Source organism: Carettochelys insculpta, chromosome 26, assembly GCF_033958435.1.
Source record: "Carettochelys insculpta isolate YL-2023 chromosome 26, ASM3395843v1, whole genome shotgun sequence".
Taxonomy (NCBI): domain Eukaryota; kingdom Metazoa; phylum Chordata; order Testudines; family Carettochelyidae; genus Carettochelys; species Carettochelys insculpta.
In genome coordinates, this window is record NC_134162.1 from 15784627 (window position 1) to 15796102 (window position 11476).

General features: G+C 43.1%; 1 protein-coding gene across 15 annotated transcripts in view; it reads left to right on the forward strand.

The window, feature by feature from the left end:
* The window catches only part of LRIG2 (leucine rich repeats and immunoglobulin like domains 2), a 161566-nt gene extending 151039 nt beyond the window's left edge, over positions 1-10527 (forward strand). For 12 of the 15 annotated variants that reach the window (XM_074977335.1, XM_074977336.1, XM_074977343.1 and 9 more), the window contains 3 exons: positions 217-379; positions 8787-9081; positions 9721-10527. The gene's annotated coding sequence lies outside the window, so the exon portion shown is untranslated. Of the gene's footprint in view, positions 1-216; positions 380-746; positions 819-8786; positions 9082-9720 lie in introns of all 15 variants that reach the window. The other 3 variants (XM_074977340.1, XM_074977347.1, XM_074977348.1) reach the window with 3 other exon arrangements.
* Positions 10528-11476: the final 949 nt, after the last annotated feature.

Consider the following 11476-nt stretch of genomic DNA (forward strand, 5'->3'; position numbering starts at 1 on the left):
TTTGAGTAACTGAAGTAGATTGATGGTGCAGGTAAATGTAAAAAAGGCTAAGTGGCCCTACCAGGAAAGCACATGCTAGATCCCTGCTAAGGAAAAAAATACAGAAGTATTTCCTATTCAGAGTCATGGAAATGGCATTGCTATTCAGAGTGGTGTTGAACCAGGATTGGGCTATGCTTTAGGCTTACATAGTCTCTTGTCTGTTTTTCTCCCCAGCAAGAATGATAGCTTGAGTGAGGCATACGAAGAAAAAACAAGCAATCATGTAGCACTTTGAAGACTGGAAGGCACGAATATTGAGATGAATTCTAAATTCTGTGGAAAAATTCATTGATGAAGAAATGACCCAGAATGGTGAAAGGAACAGATGCATTTTTCTGTAAATAAATCTGTTTCATAAGCAAGATTTTAGTGTATAAAGAGAGTTGATTTTTGTTCCAGTATTATGTAGCAAAAATCTTTTCCCTAATAAATGTGTAAGAAAGTGCTAGTGTCCTCTCAGGATCATCCATGACTGAGATTAGCCTCAGTGCAAGTGTATAAGTATGATGTTAGGGTATTTACAACAAAAAGATTTCATGGATGCTGTTAAGGCCATTACATGAGAGGTTTTAAGTAGGATGCAAATGCCCATAAAGGGAGAGTAAAAATTGTGCTATTTCGTAGATGATCCAAAGAATATTACTGAACATAAAATAGGGGACAATGACAATACTCAGTGCTTACATAGGTCTTTTCATCTGCAGACCTCAGAGTGCTCTACAAAAGAAGGCAGTATCTTCATCCCCATTTTGAAGAGGAGAGGGTGAGAGAAACAGGTGACAGAGAAGAGAAATTACTTGCTTTAAGGGGTCAGTGCAGGTCACTGGCAAAGCTCGAAGTAAACAAAAGGCACTGGACTAGGCCCAGGAGCCATATCTGCTATGCTGAGCTGCCTCTCCTCCCATACCTCTTTCATCTCCGTTGATAGAGTCATAGTAGTCAGTCACAGTCAGCCACACTAGTGTTCCCTCAGTTATATTGGGAATATAATTAACCCACTACAAGTGAAACAAGAATACTCCCAGCTCAAAGTATATGCAAAATACCACCACTTCCTAAAATCTCTCTTGGATTCAGAGTGCTTATGGTTATCAAACTGTTAAATACAATGGAGCAATTTATTCCAGCTGTGGATCAGGCCAATAATATTTCTGTAGATATGTTATGAATATAAAAATACCTGTAGGAACCAATGATACCGCCAAGATCAACTTTGACAAGATCACGGTAGATTATGTAACCCTAAAGATCAAGGAATATGGACCACAAGTGGTGTTGTCATCCATCCTCCCTGTGGAAGGAAGGGGTCCAGGCAGGGATCATCGAATCACAGAGGTAGATGTGTGGTTGTGTAGGTGGTGTAGCAGAGAAGGGTTTGGTTTCTTTGACTGTGGGATTCTCTTTCATGACCAGGGATTTCTGGGAAGAGGTGGGATCCACCTAACAGAGAGGAAAGAGCATCTTAGCAAGCAGGCTTGCAAATCTCGTGAGGAGGGCTTTAAACTATGTTCATCGGGGGATGGTGACAAAGCCCTGAGGTGAGGAGGAGAGGAACAATCAAGTTGGTTTCCTGGGTGAAGAGGAGAAAGTGGGCCAATCAGTCACTTGTCTAAGATGCTTCTGGCATTTGTGTGCAAGCTAAGAGAACAAACAGGAAGAACTACAGACCCAAAGAAGTATGAGGTGGTTGGAATAATGGAAACTTGGTGAGATGATCTGCATAACTGCAGCATGGTCATGGAAGGTTAAAAACTGTTCAGGAAGGACAGATGGGAGGAAGGGAGGAGTTGCACTCAATGTGAGGGAGCAGTATGATTGCTCAGAGCTCCAGTATAAGGAGGGAGTAAATCCAGTTGAGCATCTTTGGGTTAAGCTTAGAGGAAGAAGTAACAGAGGTGATGTTGTAGTTGGTGTCTGCTATAGAGCGCCCGATCAGGGAAATTAGGTAGGTGAGGATTTCTTCAGACAGCTGAGAGAAGCTTCCAAATCACAGGCCCTGATTCTCATGGGAGACTTTAATCGTCCAGGCATTTGTTGGGAGACCAATAAGGCAGCGCACAGACAATCCAGGAAGTTTTTGGAGAATGTTCGGGATAACTTCCTGGTACAAGTGCTGAAGGAACCAACCAGGGGCTGTGCACAACTTGACCTGCTGCTCACAAACAGGGAAGAACTAGTAGGAGAAATAGAAGTGGGTGGAAACCTGGGCTGCAGTGACCATGAGATAGTAGATTTCAGGATCCAGACAAAAGGAAGAAGGGTGGGCAGTAACATGAAGACTTGATTTCTAAAGAGCAGACTTAACTCCCTGGCTGTGGCCACAGTTGGCCAAAACTTTGAAATGGCCATTTCGAAGATTACTAATGAGGTACTGAATTGAATATTCCTCTCAGCTGAGGGGAATAAAGGGATTTCGAAATGTGCGGGGTCCTTTCAAAAAGAACCCCCATGTAGCCACACCGAGCCATGCACGTTTGAAAGCCGCAGCCAGAAACATCCTGATGCTAATGAGGAGCTGAATATTCAGTTCAGCACCTCATTAGTAATCTTTGAAATGGCCAAGTGTGGCCACAGCCCCTGAGAGAAGGGATGAGCAGGATCCCTTAGGAAACAAAAGTGAAGGGGAAAAGAGTTCAAGAGAACTGGCAGTTTTTAAAATAAGTCTTACCGAAGGCACAGGAACAAACCATCCCCCTGCACAGTAAGAAGTGCAGACATGGTGGGCAACCAGCTTGGCTTAACAGGGAAATCCTTAGTCAGTTTAAACTCAAAGGATGCACACAAGAAATGGAAACATGGGCAGCTGACTAAGGAGGCGTATAAACATATGGCTGGAGAATGCCAGGGAGTAATCAGGAAAGCAAAAGCACAATTGGAACTGCAGCTGGCAAGGGATGTGAAGGGTAACAAGATGGGTTTCTACAGGCATGTTAACCTGCTTATTGTTATCAGAGAAGGGGCGGGGCCATTACTGGCTGAGAGAGGTTACCTAGTGACAGGTGATCTCAGAAAAGATGAAGTACTCAATGCTTTTTTGCCTCAGTCTTCATGGACAAAGACAGCTCCCACATTATGGTGCTATACAATGCAGTATGGGAAGGTGGAGGGCAGTCCTCTGTGGAGAAGGAACAAATTATGAGCTGTCTAGAAAAACTAGATGTACACAAATCTATGGGGTCTAGATTTAATGCACTCAAGAAAACTGAGGGAATTGGCAGATGTCATTGCCGAGCCTTTGGCCATTACCTTTGAAGACTCTTGGAGATCAGGGGAGATACCGGATGACTGGAAGAAGGCAAATGTAGTGCCCATCTGTAAAAAAGGAAAGGAGGACAATCCAGGGAACTATAGACCTGTCAGCCTTCCTCAATCCCTGGGAAAATAATGGAGGGGATCCTCAAGGAATCCATTTTGGAGCACTTGGAAGAGGGGAAGGTGATCAAAAGTAGCCAACATGGATTCACCAGGGGCAAGTCCTGCCTGACTAATCTGATTAGTTTCTGTGACAAGGTAACAGACTCTGGACATGGGGAAGTCAGTGCATGTGATGTACCTTGACTTGAGCAAAGCTTTTGATACAGTCTCCCACAACATTCTTACCTGTAAATTAAGGATATATGGATTGGGTCCTTGGACTATAAGATGGATAGAAAGCTGGCTTGACAGTTGGGCCCAATGGGTAGTGGTCAATGGCTCAATATCTGGATGGCGGTTGGTTTCAAACGGAGTGCCGCAAGGCTCAGTTCTGGAGCCAGTGTTGTTCAACATCTTTATTAATGACCTGGATGAGGGACTGGATTGCACCTTCAGCAAGTTTATGGATGACACAAAGGTCGGGGGAGAGGTAGATAGGATTCAGAGTCACCTGGATAAATTGGAGGATTGGTCCAAAAGAAATCCCATGTGATTCAACATGCCTGACCAATCTGATTAGTTTCCACAATGAGATAACTGGCTCTCTGGATAGGGTAAAATAGGTGGATGTGATTATCTTGACTTCAGCAAAGCTTTTGATATGGTCTCTCACAATATTCTTGTTGGCAAGTTAAAGGAATGTGGATTGGATAAATGGATGGTAAGATGGATAGAAAGCTGGCTAGAAGGTCGGGCCCAGAGGGTAGTGATCAATGGTTTGATGTCGGGATGGCAGTGGGTTTCTAGTGGAGTGCCCCAAGGTTCGGTTCTGGGTCCTGTTCTGTTCAACATATTTATCAGTGACCTGGATGAGGGGTTGGGTTGCACCCTCAGCAAGTTTGTGGATGACACTAAGATAGGGAGAGAGGTAGATACACTGGAGGGTAGGGACAGGGTCCAGACTGACTTACACAAATTGGAAGACTGGGCTACAAGAAATCTGATGAGGCTCAATAAGGGCAAGTGTAGCGTCCTGCATGTGGGCCAGAAGAATCCCAAGCATTGTTACAGGCTGGGGTCTGACTGGCTCCGTAGTAGTTTTACAGAAAAGGACCTCAGAGTTGTAGTGGACGAGAAACTGGACATGAGTCAGTGTGACGCTGTAGCTAAGAAAACTAATGGCATATTAGGTTGCATCAAGAGGAGCGTTGCCGGTAGATCCAGAGGAGTGATTATTCCTCTTTATCCAGCTTGGGTGAGGCCACATCTGGAGTACTGTCTAGTTCTGGGCCCCCATTTATAGGAAGGATGTGGATACACTGGAAAGGGTCCAGCAGAGGGTGACCCAAATAATTAGGGGGCTGGAGCATATGATTTAGGAAGAAAGGTTGAGGGAATTGGGACTGTTTAGTCTGCAGAAGAGAAGACTGAGGGGGAACTTGATAACAGCCTTCAACTTACTGAAGGGAGGCTGCAAAGAGGCTGGAGAGAGGCTGTTTACAGTGGTCACGGATGGCAGAACACGGAACAATGGTCTCAAGTTGTGGTTGGAAAGGTCCAGCTTGAACATTAGGTGGTGAAGCATTGGAATGGTCTACCCAGGGAAGTAGTGGAGTATCCATTCCTGGAAGTGTTTTGTCTTGCCTCGACAGAGCCCTGGCGGGGCTGATCTGGTGGGTTTGGTCCTGCTTAGAGCAGGGGGCTGGACTCGATGGCTTTTTTTAGGTCTCTTCCAGGTCTACTGTTGTATGATCCTATGAATAAGAAGTGTCGAGTCCTGCACTTGGGACAGAAGAATCCCAAGCATTGTTACAGGCTGGGGACTGACTGTCTAAACAGCAGTATGACAGAAAGCAACCTAGGGGTTATGGTGGATGAAGGGCACTAGATATGAGTAAACAGTGTGCCCTTGTAGCCAAGAAGGCTAATGGCATATTGGGGTGCATTAGGAGGAGCATTTCAAGCCGATCTAGAGAAGTGGTTGTTCCCCTCTATTCAGCACTGGTGAGGCCACATCTGGAATATTTTGTTAGTTTTGGGGCCCCCCCAGTATAACAAGGATGTGGATGTGCTGGAGCAGGTTCAGCGGAGGGCAACAAAAATGATTAAGGGGCTGGAGCACAAGACCTATGAGGAGAGGCTGAGGGATTTGGGCTTGTTTAGTTTACAGAAGAGAAGACTTAGAGGTGATTTAATAGCAGCCTTCAACTTCCTGAAGGGGAGTTCTAAAGAGGATGGTGAGAAACTGTTCAGTGGTGTCAGATAATAGAACAAGGAGCAATGATCTGAAGTTAAAGAGGAAGAGGTGTAAGTTGGATATTAGGAAGAACTACTTCACCAGGAGGGTGGTGAAGCACTGGAATGCGTTGCCTAGAGAGGTGGTGGATTCTCCATCCCTCAAGGTTTAAGTCCTGGCTGGACAAGGTCCTGGCTGGGATGACTTAGTGGGGGTTGATCCTACTTGAAGCAGGGGGCTGGACTCAATGACCTCCTGAGGTCCCTCCCAGCCCTAGGACTCTGATTCTATGACACCATTCCTACTTTGGTTCTACAAACCCCAAACTATGCTGCATATTTCTGGATGTTGCCTCCTGTTCCCAGAGCTGTAGACCTCTCTCAGATGGATCACTGCTGTAGCACTCCAGCTTTTTCTGAGGTCACTTCCAGTCCTATGATTGTGTGAAACATCAGGATCCAAATGCAGACAGCTAAACCCAGCAGGATGGAAGCAGAACCCACTTCTGTCTGTCTTCTGTTTGTTTTTTAGCTTAGCTTTTCAGTGCCTATTTACTGTGCTGAATAGGTATTTGAACTTCTGAGAGAGGCTCAGAATTAATATAACCATGGAAATTACTATAAAAAATAAGCCCACACAGTCTCTTTTAGTCTGCAATAAAATCATTTTGTTTTTAGGGAAGTGGAGGTTCTTGGTGTCCTTGATGATGTTTGCTGTTTTTTTTTAATAAGAAGGATTTTTGTAAAGGTGTGATACTCAAATTGGCATGTATATAAATCAAAAGAGTAAACAGGTCCTTGTTTCCACTCCAGTGCTTTGTTCATTATGGTGAGGATTAAGCGACACAGGTTAATACAGAAGAGCTGAGGATTGATATCTAAAAAGTTAAGTTTACAGTCAATCAAGAAAAGTCTCATCTTTCTGAAACAGAAATTAATTTTGACATCTTAATTGTGAGATCAGAGACAGAGAATTGAGCTTTGAAGTTTCTTATTATATTGTCATTATTCATTAATGACTGCAAAAGAAGTACAATAGAACATCTGAGCTACATATTACATCCCAAGTATTCCAAAGGAGTCCTAAAACAGAATTAGTAACAATGCTTAAATATCTAGGCTGTGTCTACACTTGCATTCCTCTTTCGAAAGAGGCATGCAAATGTGGGAAATCGAAAATTCAAATGAGGTGCAGATTTACATATCTGGCATCTCATTGGCATAGTCTTTTGAAAGAGCTTCTTTCGAAAGAAGAAAAGCGTTGTTGACACTGTTCTTTCAAAAGTAAACCCCATTTTTGAAAGAATCCTTCTTCCCTTTTTTTTTTGATTGGGGTTTTTGCTCAGTGCAGTTGAGCTCTCAGCTGTTAGGGCTGCATAGTGAGATTCCCTGAAAATATGCAAAGCTTTCCTTCCCTGATTATTCAGTGGTCTGACTGCAGCCAGTAAACATGAATAATTTAAGCACGCTTGCCTGAGCATGGCTTTTCTAAGATATGTGAGGACAGCTGGAATATATGGAGGGCAAGGAACAGCATAGGCTGGCCCAGAGGGCAGCTGTGCAGAGCTGGTGTCCCCTGGCAGCCTCATGGGAGGCAGCATGGGCCAGAGCTCCCTGAGGCAGCATGGGCAAGGTCAGAGTCAGGCTGGCCCAGCAGGAGCTGGGCAAGCAGCACTCAGTGGGGGCAGGGGAGTGGTGGCTTAGGCGCCTATGTAGGGGACATCCCCTGGTCTGGCAAATTTTTCTTCTGGTCCTGACCAGGCCAGACCAGGGAGGTACAATGTTTACTTCTTTCAGAGGTTGACATCGTAGGAGATGCACTTTCCTCGAGCTTACAGTGAAGTTCAGCATAATCCAATACACTGTTGCTTTATGATGGGTACCGACTTTCCTGGTCACTATTGCTTTGAAAGGGGCAACTTTGACCTAGCAAAGCTGGAGCTACTGTGTCTCCACTGTTCTTTTACAGTTAACTCGTACCATGAATTGGTCCCTTTTAAAAAGGCTCACTGGGTGCAATTTGCTTGTAAAGTGGAGCAAGAGATGAGAAAATGACTCATTTGGTTGCTGCCCTTCAGTATCTGCACAGTTGCTGAGGTTAGGTGATGGAGCGACATGTGATTAGATTGCTGTTAAGATACAGTTTAACTAATCTCTTTGACTGGAACAACCACCAGGCTCCTTGGGTTAATTTACAGAAGCATCATTAAAAGGCAAGAACCTGCACTTTCAGGCTGTGTCTACACATGCCCCAAACTTCGAAATGGCCATGCAAATGGCCATTTCGAAGTTTACTAATGAAGCGCTGACATGCATATTCAGCGCTTCATTAGCATGCGGGCGGCAGTGGCGCTTCGAAATTGACGAGCCTTGCCGCCACGCGGCGTGTCCAGATGGGGCTCCTTTTCGAAAGGATGCTGCCTACTTCGAAGTCCCCTTATTCCCATGAGCTCATGGGAATAAGGGGACTTCGAAGAAGGCGGCGTCCTTTCGAAAAGGAGCCCCGTCTGGACGCGCCGCGCGGCGGCAAGACTCGTCAATTTCGAAGCGCCGCTGCCGCCCGCATGCTAATGAAGCGCTGAATATGCATGTCAGCGCTTCATTAGTAAACTTCGAAATGGCCATTTGCATGGCCATTTCGAAGTCTGGGACACGTGTAGACACAGCCTCAGAGTGGTAATTCTGAAAAATGAATTGGTGCCCTCATCCTTGAGTTTCTGTTCCTTTTTGATGACTTGTTGAAAACAGACAGAAGAAAATAAGTCTTCCTACAAAACAAAGCTCTGTTTTTCTCTTAAGCAAATTTCACAACAAGTCTTAAGCTATGATAGCATTATCTAGATGGTCCTGCCTTAAGGTGAAGCTAATTCCATCTGTGTTGATTTAGTTTCATGAACTAAAATGAATATTAATGTAAACTGACCGTGAAAGCAGCTTATTTCAAAATGAGCTGTAATTACTGCTGTGGAAATATTTCCTCAAAAAGTTTTATCGCTTATTTTATGATTATATTACATGCTGTGATGTTTATATCTGAACTTTTACTGTCAATGTTGGCCTGAAATATCCCACCCTGCTAGCAGAGGCTGACTTTGCTGGGAAAAGATTAAGTGCATTCTGCTGATTCTCCAAAACTAACTTGTAACTTCTTTCAGATATAAAGGAGGCCAGACTCGCCAGATGGACTGAGAGGACCTAGAGTGTGGGCCGAGGAAGAAGGACCTGGTCCTCCTTGTTCTACTTAGATCTGGTTCTGCGTGGTCCTGCTGCGAGGCCAGGTGGCTGGATTTGATGATCTCTTGAGGTCCCTTCTACTTCTAGTGTTCTGTGAGTCTGTGATTCTGTGACCCTACAAGCAGCCAAGGCTGCAAGAGAAGACCATGTAAAGCCAGTCTCCAAAAGGGGAAGCATTTGGACTCTACCCAATCTTTGGACCATGTTTTAAATCAGGTTAGGAAAGGCACCTACTCAAACTACTATTTATATAATGGTAGCACCCAAAGATTGCAGCTGGGCTCAGGTGCTGGCTGTATGATGTACTGTACAGACTTAGAGGTCCTTGCCATAAGTACTTATAGTCTGACTTAGAATTCTTCATATCTTTCAAATTCCTGTTTCTCTAGTTTACCAAGTTCTTTCCAGATCCTAAAATCTCCTCATTTTAGACCGACAGTACTATGGGTACTGAAGTAAAACTAATGCACCAACACTGTTCCAAAACAGAGTTTATTTCTTTGCTAGAAAACATCTTACGAAGAATATTTTGATTTTGCTCCTGTGTTTTTACTGTATACGTGCTGTTACTGAATAATTTAAACATAATTTTCAAATCTTTTTTCCTGCAGAATGTTCCGGACTGGTAAAGATTTCATGTAAATTTGTATCAAGATATGTTGTTGTATTTTAAAGTTGTATGACTAGTTTGCAAGAGGGATCAGTAGTGACTATCAGAGTGGGCATCTGGCCTAACAGAACAGATTTTTGATACTTAGTACAGAAGTTTGATTCTACACATAAATATATCTTCTCTAGTTCTGTTCTCTGATCTTAGTCTGTTCCACTAACTGCGAATTTCTTACGTTTCTCCAGGTGCTTCATTACTGCTTTAATGGATGTCAGGATAGGAATGGTGCAATGATTGGGAAAACACAGTATGGTGGGAATGGAACAAGCTGGCTCTTAGGAGAAAGGAGCTTTGGATTAGTTATCAGGAGGAAACCAGGAGGCTATTTGAACCACCTCTATCCTTGTGAAGAAAACGAACAGATTTGTCAGATTTTATAAAGATTGCTCACATCCCATTAATGATGTAAAACCACTTACCACTAACTTGTTAACAAATGTAAATCCTGCTTCTGGAGCATGCTGTAGAGAAACAGGCTGATCCTGGAGAAAGATTAGAACAGGGGGTTTGGTAAATGATGGTAAGGAACCAACTAATAAAAAAATAGAAGGGAACTCTTCAACTTAACAGACAGAAATGATATTCTGAGCCCATCGAAATTAACGTTGTACTAACAAACTCATTCTACATCTAGGCCGAGAGTTAGAACTGGTCTCAGTATCGTTCTGAATCATTTCAGGTGTTGCAGGTCTGTTGTTAGAGACAATATTTGTAATGGGAAAAGCAGCTTTCTAGATACTATTTGCTTACTATATAAAAGAAGGGCTCCTAACAAAGTTGAGTCCAAACTGTACCATAAAAACAATAATAACCTCTTAACCTCTGCTCATAAGTTTTACACATAATTTTTGAACTAATAACCCAAGCGATAGAGGAAAGAACAGTTAGTCATATCCCATTTCATGCCCTTTTTTATTCATGTAGTCAGTCGTTTCCCTCTGTATATTAATAATTAATGGATTATAACAGCAATAAAGATCTAGGGAAAAGTTCCTTCCTGGTGTATGTTGGTTCTGCTCTATGAACTTATTGGAAGTTTACCTGTTTCTATTCTGGAGTTGGATTTACCTCTTTCTCCCTAAGTATCTTCTAAATTAAGACAAAAATGGAAGAGAATGTCAAGAAACTTGAACAGTGTCAGATACAGACTTTATACAAAGATTTGCATATATGTGTAAAGTAGTGAAAGGGAAAATCCCAGTTCTGTAGCATCTGTGTTGCTTCCTGTCTTGGGAAAAACTAACCACCTGCAATAGGAGCTCCATTTTGCAGAGGATAAATGGCAAAATCTCAGAAATATAGATTCTTAATAGGAAACAATTACATTTCTTCAGCATCTGTTCTGCTAATTTAGGAAATGTTCAGAATTGAGGAATGTTCAGTTTCTACTCCTGAATCAACTCTTACTCCAGAAACCATCATGTTGAATTATAACTTGATAGAATTTAAAATCTGAACTATGTATCTGCTCAAAATCTGTCAATATCTGAAAATGCAAACTCACTGGTTCTTCTAATGGCTCTCAGATGGTGCTTTTTGAGCTTGCAGTTGCCTGAACAAAACAGAAGAGTGAGGCAACAGCTGTTTGGGCTTAAACCCTGAAATTATAAAATCTAGTTCTGCACACCAACTTTGTGACAAAGGCCCATGGCTGCTTTAGAGTACTGAGACTTGCAACATACAAAGCTCTCTTCACCTGTGCAGTGCACCCAGGTTGTCCTACTTGCTATTGTGGACACAGCCAGTTTCCAGTTGATAGATACAAGAAATCCATCCTTACAAGGGTTTGACATTTGTGAGTTGAGTAAAAGAGCTGCGTGTGTATTGATGGGAAAAGAGGTAACAGATGAAAGCCTTGTAGATACCTGAAAGGTAGGAGGCAAGGCTAAGAGAGACAAACACGACTAAGAATGGCCACACTGGATCAGCCCAATGATCCAT